Raw genomic sequence first — 16,558 nt, forward strand, 5'->3', positions numbered from 1 at the left:
GCAAAATGCGAAAAGGGGGCAGGGTAGAAACACCCTGAACCCCTAGGCATGTTTAGGGGGTCCCACAAGGACCCCCCGAGAGCCCCCCCAAAAATATATATTTTTTAAAAAATCGGAAAAAGCTGTGCAGGGTGCGCGGATCCTGCAGAGGAAAAAAAACTAAGCACGGGCTCCCGCGCTTCGTTATTATTCAGCCCACGGGGAGGCTAAATCCCGGGGCAATATTAGTATGGAGATGGAGGGCCCAAAGGTGCCCCCCATCCCTGGGGACCGCCACCCCTGGGGCTTTATAAGATTATGTGCGTGGGGGGCTCAAAGTCCCCCCCCAAGCCCCGGGGACCACCACCGGGGCATAAGAATATATTTGCAGGGTGGCTCACAGCCTCCCTCCGCAGCCCCAGGGGCTCTACATATTAACATTGGGAGATCTGTGACGGACCCCCCAACCCTGGGTACCACCACCCCCGGGGCTTTGTAAATTGTGGGAGGGGGGCCACGCCCCCCCCCCTCCTGGAGTCTTGTGGTGGCCCTGGGGACCACCACCCTCCAGGGCTGGCTCCTGCAGTGTCCTGGGGTGCCCACCCCCGGGACACTGTAGTTTGCTATGGCAGGGCGGGAGCCTTCGCGGCTCCCGCCCTGCCATAGCAAACTTGGTTTGGATTTTGAAAGAGAGAGCAGGGAAACCTGCTCTCTCTTTCAAAATGCAAACCAAATTGCTTTTCCACACGGGGAGCTGCATCTTAGCAGCTCTCCATGTGGAAAAGCAATGCCGGCTCCCGAGGGAAACGGGGAGCCGGCGGGACCATGGGGGGATTGTAGACCCCCCCACGGTCCCCAACGGAGAGGGCCAGCCCCGGGGGATGGGGTCCCCGGGGCAACAAATAGCCCGGGGATGGGGTCCCCGGGGCCATAAGTGGCCTGAGGAGGGGGCAACGCAGAACCCCTCCAAAATAATGAAATAAAAAATAAAAGGCCATGCCCCGGGGGATGGGGTCTCTGGGGCTGATTAAGGCCTCGGTAGGGGGGACACGCGGCCCCCGTCCAAATAAAAAAAAAAATAATAATAATAATTAGGGTGCAGGCCCTGGGGGATGGGGTCCCCAGGGCCAAAAAAATTAGAAAAAGAAGGGGGGGCACACAGCCCCTGTTCTTAAATAAATAAATAAAATAAAAGACCGGCATCGAACCCGGAGGCCACGCCCCCTCCTTTCAGCACTCTGCGAACGCGCCCCCAGGCGCGTTTGCTGATGGGGAACGAATTCCCCTTGAATACTGGGGGTCTCTAAGGGGCCAACTAGCCCACCAGGAACCTCTAGTATGCGCCAGAAGGCTGCGTTGCAGAAAGGTGTTCTGAGGCCACGCCCCTTTTTACACCTCTCTGCAACGCAGCTATGTGGCGCTTAATGGAGGTAGCTGGTGGGCTAGTGGCACCCCAGGGACCCTCAGGATTCAAGGGGACTTAATGTCCCAACTTAAAACGTGCCACGGGGCGCGTTTCCACTGTGATGAAGGCTGGGGGCGGGGCTTGAGGTGACATGTATGCAAACACGGCCTGTGGTGCGTTTTAAGTTGGCGAATTAATTCCTCTTCAATCCTGAAGTCCCCTGGGGGCCAACTAGCCGGAACATCGCTGGTTTTCCAGCGATGTTCCCTGCAAAAGAGATTAACCTTGCTGATACGACCCTGTGATCGTAGCAGTATAATCCAGCCCCGATGTTAGGGATGGGTAAGTCAGGATTTTAGCAGACGTTAGTTTTTGGAGAAAACATTAGTTTTCTGCAAAAACTAGCGTCCGCTAAAATGCTGGCGCAGCCATGTAAATATTGCGATGTGCACATCAGCGATATTTGCAAGGCTGTACTGCCCAGTGACACCCACTTTGCATCTCATTAGAGATGCAAAGTGAGGCGTCGGGGAAAAGGGTGATAACATGCGATTCCGCATGTTAGCACCCTCTTGTAAATAGGGCGATAGTTTTATCTCCGCTATTTTGGCTTTTAAAGCCAAAAAAGTGGAGATAAAGCCCTTGTTAATATGCCCCTAAGTGCTGGGCTCTCATCAGGAGGCAGCTAGCACCCGTCCATCGCTCCTGTTAGCACCGCCTAAAACAGAACCAACTACCAAGCATGAAAGTGAGGAGATGATGTGGCGTAATGGCCAGAGCTGCCGACTTCGGAGCTGGGGCACCAGGGTCGAGTCTCGGTGTCGGCTCAACAGCCAGTGATTCTGGGCAAATCACTTATTCTCTTCATAAATGAATACATCCCTAATTAGTGCTCCTGAAAAGCACGCGTGTTGATGAGTAAGTGCCGGGTAAAAACCATCTCAAATTAAGCATTGGTTTAGATATAATGTCCACCGACAGGTGGGCTGGAGAAGGTAGGAAGCCCTGCAGTATGTCGTTTTAAACCTCTTGCTTTTAACTAGTATCTTTGGCAAATCAAGCAATCAAATAAATGTAGAGGTAGAACCAATATTTTGGTAATTTTCCTTAAGGTAGAGCCACTGAAGACTATGGAGTGGACAAGTCAGTGGTTCGCTTGCAACTGCAATTTGGGGCTGGTATAAAAAACACATTTCCAGATCTGTCTGAGGCTTGCAGTGCAGCCAACCTACTGCTTGGCTTCTGTAAAATGTGAAGTAGCTGACCAGCCTCCTTAGAGGAGAGAGTGGGGTGACCCTGGGATGTGAGTACAAGGTACGGGCACTGTGCGCCGATTCTGTGAGGCTTTTGAATGAGGTGGGGGTGCAGTTAGTTTTGTTATCAGTAACACACAATAAATGATGCAATAGTTCCAAAGTGCTCAGCAGTGCCTCCCAGTCCTAAACACGCCCTCTGATCCGGCAGGCGGAGCTCCTGGCAGTGCTGTTCCCTCTCGGACCCAGTGAGTGGCCAGGGACACAGAGGCCAAGGTCACTGCCGCCGTTGCTGCCCTGCTCTGTGGTCCGAGTGTCTAAAGACCTACAGGTGAAGCTGGATCAAGGTGAGTGGAGTGCCATGGATTAAAGAACAGCTAGGCGCCTCGGCTCCTGCTGCCTGCAGGGCCATCTGTTGCTGCTACTCTGCTGTCTGCCTGCAAGGACATTTACTTTGTTGCTGGGGTGTGTCTAGTGCAAAATAGGAGGCAGCAGAACTGGTTTGAGGCGCATTGCAGAGAGGACAGGATATTGTAGGCCAAGAAAGAGGTGCATCAGTGAAAATACCGCAAAAGAAAGGGATGGTTATTTTGCATGGCTGTATATTTGAAAAGGATGTTGTTTTGTACATAAAGCAAAATGCCTTCAAAGGTCTCCATCATTAACATTGACGCATCTGCAGTGTTAATCTTTTCATGCATTTTGTAGTATTTTATAAAGTACCTTTTCATGCAGCCACCCCTGATGGGACTGCCTTCGCAGCAGCTATATAAGATGTCAGCAAGCATTGGCAAACCCAATAGGTTTCAGGACGAGACCTGATGGATTGGCTTATACTTTGTTTGTCTGTGGGCCATTAATCCTTTAAATGTGCTAGGATGTGTCTGCAGAGGTATGTTTTGAGGGCTATGTTGGAATGGCAGGTAGTCACTGAGCTCACTGTGAAAGGCCCTGGTAGAGCTGTGCAATTCCCAGTACACGCCGGAAAGGGAAATTATATGGCACAACTGGGATGTATTGAAAAAGGTGTGTGAATCGCAGTTATTAACAGCAGAGGATTCTAAACGTTGGAGTTTGGGTGCATTGGATGAGTTTCGTGTGGGTCAGAGTTGGAGCAGTGGTGATTGAGAAATATGGGCATAAGCAGAGCTGTGTAGGGGTTCTAGTGAAGCACTTGTGACCCCACAAGTCAGGAGTGAGGTGCACTGGAAGAGCTGTATGGTATTCCTCAGTTCACTCTATGCGGATTCCTGCATTGCAATAGGAGGTCAAGAACAGAAGAGATGTGGCCTAATGGCTAACCTGTCAATTTTGAAACCTGGGATATTGGTTCCAAAGCTTGCCTCAGCTGTTGACTAAAGGTCTTGTGATTCTGGGCAAATCACACCGTGTCTTAAAGATTTTAATTATGTGAAATGCAGGTATGAACTGTAATGTATTATGCAATCAATCAATTAGTTTCTTTATTTATGAGTTGGAGCTCCAAAGAGGTCTATATAAAACTAGCAGCCAGTCCCGACGTTGTTCGGGGGAGAAAATTAATGTATGAAAAAATATTATAAAGCTTTCAATATTTCTCGGTACACAACATTTTTGGTTTCATTTGATTGTGGACGTAGAATAAATTGGTTTAGCAAATTTCCAGACCTTGAAAGAGCAACATATAACTGCCCATGAGTGAAGCAGTCTTCTCGTAAGTCAATGCCTATAACTTTTTATGTTTGTCCTTGTGATTTGTTAATAGTAGAAGCAAAAGCAATGTTAACAGGGAACTGCAAGCGTTTAAATTGAAATGCTACATCATTGGGGATCATGGGTATGCGTGGAATGTGTGCTAAGTGTCCTGCGGCAGGGCCAGAGAGAATAGTAGCTTTAATGACATAGGGTAAAATACTTATAACTTGTAGTTGTGTTCCATGGCAGAGATCAGGCGGATGTAGGTTGCGTAATAACATGATGGGAATCCCAACTTTCATTTGTAGTACATGAGGTGGAAGTCCGGATGGGTTAAGTGAGTTTAGGAATTCTTGAGGATAATACACGGCGTCTCCAGTTTCTAATACTGTATCAATGGATTTATACACTTTTGTGTCTCCTGGTATTTGGAGTAGTATGTGTTCATTGATATGGTTCACACTTGAGTTTCTGGGTTCAACTATAGCTCTTGCGCAAATCCACCGGAAGTCTTTTGTACCAATCTGCTCTATGTCCGGGTATACATGTTGTATGAGTTCCTGTAAGGTGGACACTGGCGTACCAAAGTTGTGAATATTAATATTCCCGTTATTGCTAGGTACCTCACCATTACCAAGTTGGAGTAGAAGATCAGCAAAGTGACTGTCTCCACCAGCGAAATGTGTCCTCATGTTAGTGCGTAATGTGAGAGTTTGAACACAGTCCCAGAGTTGTGATGCTTTTAAGCATGCTTTTAGTATGTCCGCACGTGTTCCTCTTGGAACAACAGGAAGAGTTTGTCTGAAGTCTCCAGCAAACACAAAAGTAACACCACCCATTATGGTATTAACATTTCGAATGTCTTGTAGAGTTCTGTTGACGGCGTCTATATGTGCGCGGTGTGTCATAGTACATTCGTCCCACATGATAAGAGAGACTCTTTGCAGCAGTGTTCCTAGGGGTCCATTTTTGCGTACAGAGCACGTAGACTCATTTTCAAGTGAAACATTTAAAGGCAGTTTAAAAGTTGAATGTGCAGTTTTCCCACCAGTTAGCAAAGTAGCAGCTATTCCAGAAGATGCGACTGCAAGAGCCAATAGTGCTAAAGAGGGTATTTTAGCTAGTATGAGGTTTATTAAGTAAGTTTTCCCTGTTCCTCCAGGCGCGTCTAAGAAGAATATCTTACCCTCTTTACTTTCCACACTTTGAACAATGGTGTTGTATGCAACTGTTTGATCGGGAACTAAGTTTGGTAAATGTTGTTCAACGTATTGATGGATGTTATAATTTGACTGTAGTCTTTGAGTGTCTTTGTTTGTGGTATGTATAGTTCTATAAGTTTCTGGCAGTTTAAAATCTTTTAAAGATTTTTCATTTAGTTCATAGAGGGAGTCTCCTATTGCTATGAGTCCTTGGTTAAAGATGTCATTACTGAATGGTATTGAGTCATCATGTGTTTCTTGTTGTTTGCTGTGTAGTATATCTGCACATAAATGTTCTTTGTATTCCTCCCATAAAGACATAGGATCCGAAGGATTACAGAATAATAGAATAGTAAAAAATAATTTGCGCAGTTGATTTGGGCAATCTGAAAGGGCAGCATCACTTAAAGTATGTTTCCAATGTTGGTCGTCTTCAATGAGTCCAAGTGATTTACATGCAGCTTGGTAGGTAGGCATTAATTGGCCATGAACGGTTAAAAGACTTTCAAAGCATGTAGGTCCCCGAACATGTTGTTAAAGAATGCGTAAATGGAAGCACTCCGATTGGTTTGGGTGAATAGTGTACATTCTCCCAAGAGCCGAGTCCTTTTTTACTCCAGGGTGGCCTAATACGTCAATACCACGTTTCCTCCGTGTAAAAGTATTTTTTCCACAGGTATAGTATTGTGGAACCTCTTGGTATAGCAAGGTTTGTGCAAAAGTGTCGTTGGCACACAATTTAAAGAAGGCAGTAAGTGTTGTGGGTTTTGGACTAAGCGCTACGTGGTTCATTGTTTTATCATTAAAATATATACTTTGTCCATTTGGCAGATGTACAGCTAGATGTGTGACCGTTGGATGTCTTTCATGAATGTTAAACTGAAGTATGCGCCAAACAGCCTCTGAAGTACTAATATACCTGCCATTAAGATATGTTTCAATTTCATTATGTTTGTTTTCAATAGCAGCAGTTGCTTGATCCAAGCCTTTGTTGATATATTTGCAAATATATTTAATAGCTTTCACTGATTGGCAGTATTCTGTGTTAATGTGAGCATTAAAAGTGCGACACAGTACAGGTGAATACGGAACCACCCACTGATTATCAACAGTAATTTCTTGGCCTCTAACAGTCATTGTGATTGTGTGTCCGCCATGTTCTGGGCTCCTTCTACGGTAAATGGGATAACCATTAACCCCACTTTCTGTTTCATTAGTGAGAGTGCGTGGGTATTTTTTGGTACAAATGCCATTCTTCATACATGGTGAAAGAAGGTTGTGCTCACCACATGGGCCATGCAACATGTTCTTTTTAACAATCAAAAATAGTTGTTGATCGTTGACAGGATCTGGCAGTTCAGCGGATATAATGAGATCCACTTCGTCTGCTTGTATTTTAGGCTGAAGCCACAATAGGATGTGCACGTGTGGCAGTCCCCTCTTTTGCCATTCAATGGTAAATATGTAAGCTTTGGCATTTCCAAAGATATGTTTTTGCGTTAATATTTTCATGAGTGCTTTCACTTTTAAATTGAATACACGTGCAATGATGTCATGTCTATCGCATGATCTTTGTTTAGGAAATAATTCTTTTTTAATTTCTGGCCACTCTGGATTGCATGTGAAGGTGATGAACAAATCAGGTCTCCCATAGTGTCTTACGTATGTCATTGCATCTTGTGTCTTTTCGTGCATGTACCTTGGCGAGCCAGTGAAAGTAGCGGGCAAAATGACGTGTTGTCCAATATCTGAAGCTTGAAGGTGCTGATCTTGATTGAGTGCATCTTTTAAATTTATGTAGTTTTCTGCACGTAGTTGTGTTTGATTGCGGCGTATGAAGTCAAGCCTTTCGCTGATCATTTTTGCCATCATATCCACAATATATTGATTAAAAAGATTTCGGAACCAATGGAGGGTATTGAAAGATGTGGATCTAACCATTAGAGTATATGCATAGTATTGCATGCATGTAACAATTTTGTTCTTAACGCAGTTTGCTTGTGGTATGTTTAAACAATAACCATCTTCCCCTCTTGGGAATAGAATGGGGTATTGTAAGGGGTCATATGATCTATGCAATTCTGAGACTTTACGTAATATTCCTTCTCGGGTATGTAAGACAATGTCGCGTGGGCCTTTGTTTTCATTTACTAAAAGTACAGCAACTTCATCAGTTGTTGGTGCATTATATCTAACTGGATGTGTATTTGGGGGCCGTTGATCAGCGTGGATGATAATTTTGAAATCTTCATCATGTGAATGCATGTCATAGTTGTATTTAAGTGACCTAATGTAGGTGTTATGATTGTGCAATGTGGTTTGTAGTTCTTCAATAAGCTGTCTGTTTAAGTTTGGGATCATGTGTGATCGTGCATCAACTTGTTGCTTTGATGAAAGGAAATATATTTGTAGAAATTATGGGGACTTTCCTTCTTGTGGAAGCATGCTGCCAATTAAGTGGTATAACTGTCCATGTATTTTAAAAGTAGGCATGAAATTGCCTTCTTTGACTTCATTTGCACCAAAGGATGTCATTTGGAATAGAGTATTGTAACGGCGTGTGTTTGTTAAGAAATGATTTGAAAGTGGGTGAGTGCCATCAAGTAGTTGTTTAATGATTGGAGGTGATTCTTGTATGTTATTAATATTGACCTTTCCTGATGAGCAACAAAGGCCTTTAGGTTCGGCCTTCCATTTAAGTGCGTAGCACTTGGTACAGACACTGTCCATGTTTCCAATTATAACATCTGCATTGTTCATGTTGTCAATAACTGGGCTGTAGTTGAATGCTGATTTGAGGCTATGTACTGTTAGTGGAAGCATAATTAAAGTTTTGTCTGTAAGTTGTGTGTGAGCTTCTATTGTACTTAGTAAAGTGGAAGTATGAGGTAAAATGTATTTTTTTGTTCCCGGTGTATGATGGTAAATGTGAGATATGCCTCTCTGAAAAGTGTTATTGTGTATAGTAGTGGACGTTGATGGCTGTTCACTGTTGTGATGAATAGGCTGTGAAACCTGAGAAGTATATGGATCAGCGAAGTTTGTTAAGTCTTTGTGATCCTGTTGTTGTGTTTGTCGTATGCGCTTATTCCTTTGCGCCCGTGTTTTATATGTTGCCCTTTAAAGTTGTGTCTTCCTCTTCACCATTTTCAGCAAGTGAGTGTAGTATTTGTAAAATTAAATGTTATTTCTGTTAATTTTGATTGTGTGTTTCAATATTGTATTTGTGATAGAATGTTTATGTTGTGCACCTTTTTTTGTGTATGTGTGTTTTGGATATGTTCTGAAAGTGTAATGAAAGACTATAATGTACGTAATGTAGTACAGTGGCTGTTCTCAGTACAGTAGATTATGTTAAAGGTGTGTGTTTTAGAAAAGCAATATGTATACTACTATTATAAAGAGATAACAGTAAAAATGTTGGGTCCGAACAACGTTGTTAGGTGTTGTTAGCGTTGTAATGAAATAATGTCCTTTTAAATATCCCTAGCTCTGTTTGTGAGCGTGGGTAAGTGTGGTTATATTTTCCACATAGCAAAGCAGCATCAAGTAGAGTAAAGCGCCGTCAATTACTATAGATCATGTTTATTTTTGTAATGTCAATGAGGCTTATTGAATTCCTCCTGTTTTTGTGTTCCTGTCCGCCCCCTGTGTCAACGTGTAATGTACTGCGTCTCTTTTTTGAAGTGTAAGGAGTGTTATTTAAATGTTCCTGTTTTTCTTTTAGTGCCAGCCCCCAACCATGATTTTTGTGAAATAAGCGTCAATTAGTATACATCATGGCTCTTTTCTGAATGTAAATGAGGCTTATTGAATTCCTCCTGTTTTTGTTTTCCGGTCCGTTCCCTGTGGTAATGTGTAATGTAGTGCGCCAGTTTGTTGAAGTTTAATGAGTGTTATTTAAATGTGCATGGTTTTTCTTTCAGTGCCTGCCCCCTTGTTGAACCTGTGATGTTTTGTAGATATTTGAAATCTGCCGGCGTTTTGTTGAAAATTACAGCGAGGGGTAAGAGCAGGGCTTTTTGTTTTCCCCTGCCCCAACATTGGACGCGTGGAAAGCGCTATGTGGCAGTTTGTTTTGCAATTACTGTGAGTGCTGCGACCACAGCTTTTTCCTGCCCCCTGCAACCACGTTAGACGTGGGTAAAGCGTCATCAATTCTCGTACATCATGCCTTTTTCTGTAATGTAAATGAGGCTTGTTGAATTTGCCTTTTTATTTTCCCTGGCTGCCCCCTGTGCAGGCCCTTGCAACAACGTTCGACGGCATCGTTGTGAAATGTAAAAGAGGCTTGTGGAATTCAGCGTCTTTATTTTTCCCTGCCCTCTGACAATGTGTTTGTGAAAGTAGTGCTCAGTTTTTTTCCTGCGTTCGTGGCCCCGACAACAATAATGGTCAGAGTGCGTATTGAAAGTGCTATATGGCCGAAATACAGGGAGTGCTCTGAGCACTGTTTTTTCCTTCCCCCTGCAACAACGTTAGACGGTTGTAAAGCACCGTCAATTATCGTCCATCATGCCTCCTTCTGTATTGTAATTGAGGCTTGTTGAATGGACCTTTTTTTTTTCCCTGGCCGCCCCCTGTGCAGCCTCTTGCAACAACGTTAGACTTGTTTGAAGTAGTGGTCAGTTGTTTGCCCGCGTTTGTTGCCCCGACAGCAATAATGCTTATAGTGCGTTTAGAATCACGTGCGTGTTGGACCAATGGCTGAAGGTTTTTGTTTTCAATAAATGTGGTACTTTAATGTAATGTTGCGTGATTGGTTCTTTCTGTAATGCGTGTCGCACCATTCGTTGTTTGCTGGAAGGCGCGGCCAACAGTGTTTGCGTTCATGTTGCGGGATTGGATGCTTGTACAAGGCTTGCCCAACATTGATCGCCTTGTGTTACCGCGCCCCTTTCCTCCCGAAGCCGCGCCCCTTTGTTTATGTTGGCTCCAAACCCGCCCCTTTTCCTCCCGACGCCGCGCCCCTTTGTTTATGTTGACTCAGAACCCTGATGAATGTATCGTGGAGTCAGTGAGTACTGAGCTCATTGCACAGTCTGAGTTTTCCGACATCTTTAGTTGCACAGATGCTAAAAACGCTGTTTATGTCACCACTATGATCCGTAATGCTCCTGAAGTCGACGTGCATAAAACGGTGTTTATGTGTCCACTTAGAGCTTGCTTGCTGAAGTTGCTGAGTTTTGTGTGTGCTTGTGTGTGTTTGCAGAAGCTTGTGTTTTGTGTGTGCTTGAGTGCTTGAAGGGGCTGTGTTTCCTGTAACCGAGTGAATGGGACATGCCCCTCTGCCAATGTTACCACCCACATTAGTTTGACACGCCTATGAGAACAAAGCCCAGAAGGAACCACTTTCTCCGGAATGTTGTTTGCCCTTCGTAATGTATATGTTGTAGAAACGTATAGCCTATGTCCATCTCCTGGACCTCCCCTTTCCAACGCTGTATTGGGTGTTGTGATTGATGGTGTACTTCTGGAGTTTACCCGCCTCAAAGGTTCCCAGTTCTCGCTTTATAATAGTAGTATAGATATAGATCACACCAATACAATAAATAACAAGCTATAAAATGACACCTTTAAGGAGAATAAGCGTAAGAATTATAAACACTTGTACACATGATCTAATTTCTGTGGAAGCCACATGAGTACAAATTGGAATACGTTCTTAAAGCCCTAAAATATTAAATTTATCTGCAAATTACTCCATAAGGAGTGGCTAAAAAAGTTATTGTGTTGTGCATTTCGTAGACAAAAATCCTACGCTTGGTATACACAATCTTAAATTGTCTCCCAACACTCCCCATAATGTGCATCACTCTGTTGCTCCCTAGCGAGGACTGGATCAGGCTGTATTATCTCAGTGTTTGGTGATAATTTGTGTCACAGACTGCCAATGAGATGCTCTGGTGAAATTATATGTATGTTCCGGCACTGAGACAAGGCTTTGGGGTGATAACATGTAGCCAGAGAACAAGGGTGCAGGAGTAAAGCACAAACCATTTATTGTCAGAAAGTGGAGCCACACAGGTCATACACCCAGAGAAAGAAGAATTGGCACTATCAATAGGTCTGGAGCTGGCCCCCAGCCTTATGGGTTTTGGCTTGGCAATGCTTTTTTTATGTTGTCATGGTTTCTGTAAACCTTTATTGTTGGGGGAGCTGCCAGGGCCTCACCCAAAAAAAAATCATGTAAAAGCAAAAATATTTATGGTCTTTAAAATCGCATATTGACATAGTGGCTTCTTATTACAGGATGCTCCCCTTGTAAAAAGCAAGACATTGTTCTACATTCTGTCCATCAACTGTGTTTTTTGCAATTTCACCCCGAGTGGGCTGGGGATGCTCAGACGTGAGTCCCAGGCTCTCCACACCACTGGAGTCAAGCTATCCAGGCTGTTGAAGGCTGATAGCCAGAAACCGGTCCTTGGATGCTTGATTCCGGTCTGGGAAAGACATGGCTTGGTAGTTCGGACTGGACTGTTCCCATGAGGCACAGGGTCAGAGCTGATTTGCATATAGCCAGTGTCTAACCCAGGGTGGTGTGGAGTGCAAAAAAACGATGGATTTAGGCCCAGATCCTTGTACTGGGGTGAATGTATGACATTGTTCTATATTCTGTCCATCAACTGTGTTTTTTGCAATTTCACCCCGAGTGGGCTGGGGATGCTCAGACGTGAGTCCCAGGCTCTCCACACCACTGGAGTCAAGCTATCCAGGCTGATGAAGGCTGATAGCCAGAAACCGGTCCTTGGATGCTTGATTCCGGTCTGGGAAAGACATGGCTTGGTAGTTCGGACTGGACTGTTCCCATGAGGCACAGGGTCAGAGCTGATTTGCATATAGCCAGTATCTAACCCAGGGTGTTGTGGAGTGCAAAAAATAATGGATTTAGGCCCAGATCCTTGTACTGGGGTGAATGTATGACATTGTTCTACATTCTTGTCCATCAACTGTGTTTTTTGCAATTTTACCCCTTGTAAAAAGAGCAGGATGCTGTCACTCACAGCAAAGTGAACCTTTTCTCCATGATGTATGCTTTAGTGGGTGAAAGAAAAATGTGAATTACTCAACAGACCAATGGATAAAGGGTAACTGAAAGCCCTATAAGTGCATATAAAATATGTATAATTTTAGTAAAATCAAAAGGCCTTGGCTAACGCCAGACCTAAGAAGGAGCATATGAAGGTAAGAGAACATGGTGTGATTGAAGAATCACACAAAAATATCAGCTTTGGGGTTGCATTCTTTAGTTCTCATGGTAAAAAGAAAACAGTGAGCAGCCCCTTACAAGAATTGCAGATGGATTGGGGAGAAGAGGACCCTTCATTGCTGTAAAGGGAAGGGAGTTGTCAGCTTTGATCAGCCATGCCTACCTGCTTGGTGCTAAGTTGGCATGATGTTCCATTTTCTAGGGTTCATTTTTGGGCCCAGTCGAGCCCTGGCCTCAACCAACCTGAGTAGTCACAGTGTGCATTCTGCCTTCTCCTCAACTGTGACTGTCCATTAGGTGAGTTCTTCGAGGCCTTTGGAATGTAAGGAAAAATAGTGAATGCTTGCAAGTAATGCCACTGTTCCTGGAATCATACAAAAAACAGATTCTGCAAGCCAAGCCCCCTGAACTGTTAAGAACCTCATCTTTCAGCTTTGACTGTGAATGAAATATAATGTTCAGACAGGGATATCTCTTTTGTCAAAGAGATAATAGTTTATTCACGTCGAGTAAAAATTATATATTAACACGGTGTTCTGAATTACACCGAGCGATGCCCTCTGGGCTCTTTCTGTCTTGTTTTATGTTATGGAACTCTATGTGCATATAAACACAGGAATTCAGACTTGCAAAAGAGTTCAAGCAGCCTGGTCTTCACCTTGCAGATTGTACCAAAAGAACGCATGAACAAACATTGTTAAGGCCATTTCTTTTTGCCCTTCGATGTAGTATTGTTTGTGTCTTCTAGTAGTGATATTTTATGTAGAATCCAATTTAAAAAAAGGCTATGACTGGAACTTAAAAAGGGTAAGGGTGACTTTGTTGATGTTTAGTGGACTTGCACCTAATATTAAAATAAGATGTATGCAGATGGGGCTTGAAACTGTACCTTTAATTACCAGATATTTAATATAAATCCTCCTTCTCGCTGCAATGATGAAAGTCAAATCACTGCTCTCAGAATTGTCACTTTTCCGTCTTATGAAAACAAAAATTTCTTCTTAATTCTCTTCTCCTGGTGTGTCTTTTCTCTCCTCTTTGTGGGTGTGTAATTCTATGGCTCGACCGTGACGTCTGACTCTGTTCATTGAAATAAGAGGCAGAAGAAGATGGAAAAGATAGAGAAAACAAAGAGAACAACATTATGAACATGGTGAAGTATAGAGAAAAGGGAGAGGTCGCATTGATGTGAAGAGATAGGTGACTTAGGAAAAATCATAAGGTAAAGAGAGAACGGTGAGATACTCAGAAAACAATCTAAGGAGTGGTACAAAGATGAAGAGGTAGGTAGAAAAAGGGAGAGAGACACACGGGGGATTTTAGAGGGAGGCCGCGAGAGCTGGACAAAGGGAGAGAGAAATGTACATTTTTAGAAGGGTGAGAAAAATCAAAGGGCGAGGTACAGCGAGAGAGAGAGGTAAGTTAGAAACATGTGAGTTAGAGAGAGATGGACTGGTAAAGAGGTGAGGTAGTGAGAGAAGTGTCAAGAGAAGGAAGGTAGGAAGAGAATGGTGCAGTAGAGCGAGGGACAAACTTAGAAGTCTTAAAGATAAATCAGATAAAGAGAGAAGGAGCAAATCAAGAGCAGTCCAGACAAACATGTTCAAAGCAGCCTGGCTCCCTTTGCCTCCTCACACAAGCTCTTTCTCTTCTTTTTTTTCACTCTGATCTCTTTCTATCTATTCTGATCGCTTTCTATCCCCTCCCTCGTTGTTCGTCTCTTGAAGCCTCCCTAGCTTGCTTAAAATATCCATGAGGAGCTGAGGAAAGTGACAGAGACACCAAGGACAGCCCTAGGGTGTTAAAACCGGCGTCCAGTGGGTCCAGCCTGTTGGACACGGGGTCAACGGTCCACATAGGGTAGCCTGGCACCAAGTGGAAAGGTCTATCTCCAGGACCTCTGTGTTGTACTTGCGTCACACTCAACTCAGTAACTCAGCGTACCGCCACTCCAAAAATGACACCATACCGTCTTTAGAAAAGAATGGAAATGCTTTATCTTATGCTTTAGAACCTTTTTAGTTTCTAGCAGTGAATAACTTTACATCTTTAGCACTTCCACATATAATTATTCGTTTCAATAAAAACATGACATTTCATTTGCTTATAGAACAGTTCACAGCAGGCCATGGGATTAGCAATTTCACACAACCTATCTTCTAAGGTAACTTCGCAGTTCAGAATTAGGTCAAGCAGCAGGTTCTTTAAAAGTTATATCAATTGGCAATTGCAGCAGTTCAGTAACCAGAAGGAAACCCATGAAACACTTGAGGTAGGCAGGTAATTTCACCCCTTCAATCTGATGGCTAATGACTTGGGGTTAGGTAGACAAAGGTAGCATATTATTTGGCAGTTATTTTGCGGCTTAATCTAGTCCATAGCCTTTCTTGCCTGCCAAAATGCTCACCCGCAACTCCTCCTTCCAAGATCACAGTTTTCCCCCTGTTCCTCCTTTATTCTCGCTACTACGCGTTGGTTTCCTAAACACTCAATTTAAACAACCAGCCAGTTATTTTTCCAAAGCAAATGAATTACTCCTTCCCCTTTGGGGGCCTTACCGAAACTCCAGAGCTCTTGCCGGCTTATCTCTACCTCCAAGAGCCGGCAGATCTGTCTCAACCACGCCCCAGCCTCCTGAGCCAAAGGCAAGGAGAACAGACAACAGGGGCGCTACAGGCCCTTTCCGGTTCCTTACTCCTCCTCCCAACTTCTCAGGCCTTCTCAGTGCTTTTCCCGGCCTGCTGACAAGAGCGGTCTCAAGAAAGAGAGAGCGGATAGTAGTACAGCATTGAGCTCTCCCCACTCCCTCTCAGGCCAGTTCCGCGCTTCCTCACACTCGCTGACTGGGGCGGCCGGTGACGCCCATTCGCATCACTTCTGACAGGCGGGCCGGCCCCCTCAGGCACCAACTTACTTGGAAATCCACTGGGCGGCGCACTGAGGCCCACCTCCTATCTCCAGCATGGGGTTTTGGAAAGCGGGTCCGGTATGCTCTCTCGGCCGATCCGCAGCAGGAGCGCCTGGGAGCAGACGCGCCACTGAAGCGATCCTGGGGGCTGGCACTGGAGTAAGTCTCTCCTCCCTTCTTTTTACGGTACTGAGGCAGTAGGGACAAGTCTCTTGCAGCGCACGGAGGGGGACCCTGAGCCTTTAGTATCTGTCTCTTAAGCCGGTCAGCACTTGCCCTCCACAAAGGTGATAATCCTGCAGCGGATTCTGGTCATGGAATTTCTTCCAGCCTGACAGGGGGGGGGGGAATAACCTCCACCAACTCTCTCTACTGAAATTGGAGTACTTCGTCTGCGCTGTCCTTAGGAGTTCCTCTACCTCCAAGGACAGGTTCAAGTTCCCTTGGGGTTCCACTCACCACCTTTTCTCCTGGCGAAATGGGGACCCTCAGTAGTCTGACGATCTCGATGTTCAGTCAGTGGCGGAAGAGTTCAGTTACCTCATCCCACTCTGGTCTCAGATTGAGAGTTCCTACAGGGTCAGTTCAACGGGCAGGGGTAGCATCAACAAGAAAGGGAGGCAGCCCCTGGAGACAATCAAACCCCTTCTGTGCGCTAACCTCCTCAATCCACAGCCCATACTCCTGCCTGCCCACTTCTACACAAAATGGCCGTCCAACATTCCGCCTTATATAGCCTGGGCCCAGAGTGACTAGAGTGGACCAGAAGGTTCTGGAACCCCTCATGTCACCCTATGGCCCAAGGCTGTGAGGTAATCCCGAACAGGCCAACATTTTGTGAGAGTGCACTCCTATTTCTTCCCATTTTGAAAGGAGCACCTGCGCCTCACCATTAATCAGTAATGATGGTGCACCCGGGGGTTTTAA

General features: G+C 44.6%; 2 protein-coding genes across 2 annotated transcripts in view; both read left to right on the forward strand.

Moving 5' to 3' along the window:
• The window catches only part of LOC144791621 (dehydrogenase/reductase SDR family member 4-like), a 213,085-nt gene that overhangs the window by 10,488 nt on the left and 186,039 nt on the right, over positions 1 to 16,558 (forward strand). The gene's annotated exons all lie outside the window — the stretch shown is intronic.
• LOC144791618 (dehydrogenase/reductase SDR family member 4-like) overlaps positions 2,837 to 16,558 on the forward strand; it is a 379,701-nt gene continuing 365,979 nt past the window's right edge. Inside the window, exon 1 of the mRNA XM_078666343.1 lies at positions 2,837 to 2,984. The gene's annotated coding sequence lies outside the window, so the exon portion shown is untranslated. The remainder of the gene's footprint in view (positions 2,985 to 16,558) is intronic.

The sequence above is a fragment of the Lissotriton helveticus genome, chromosome 11 (genome assembly GCF_964261635.1).
Source record: "Lissotriton helveticus chromosome 11, aLisHel1.1, whole genome shotgun sequence".
NCBI lineage: Eukaryota > Metazoa > Chordata > Amphibia > Caudata > Salamandridae > Lissotriton > Lissotriton helveticus.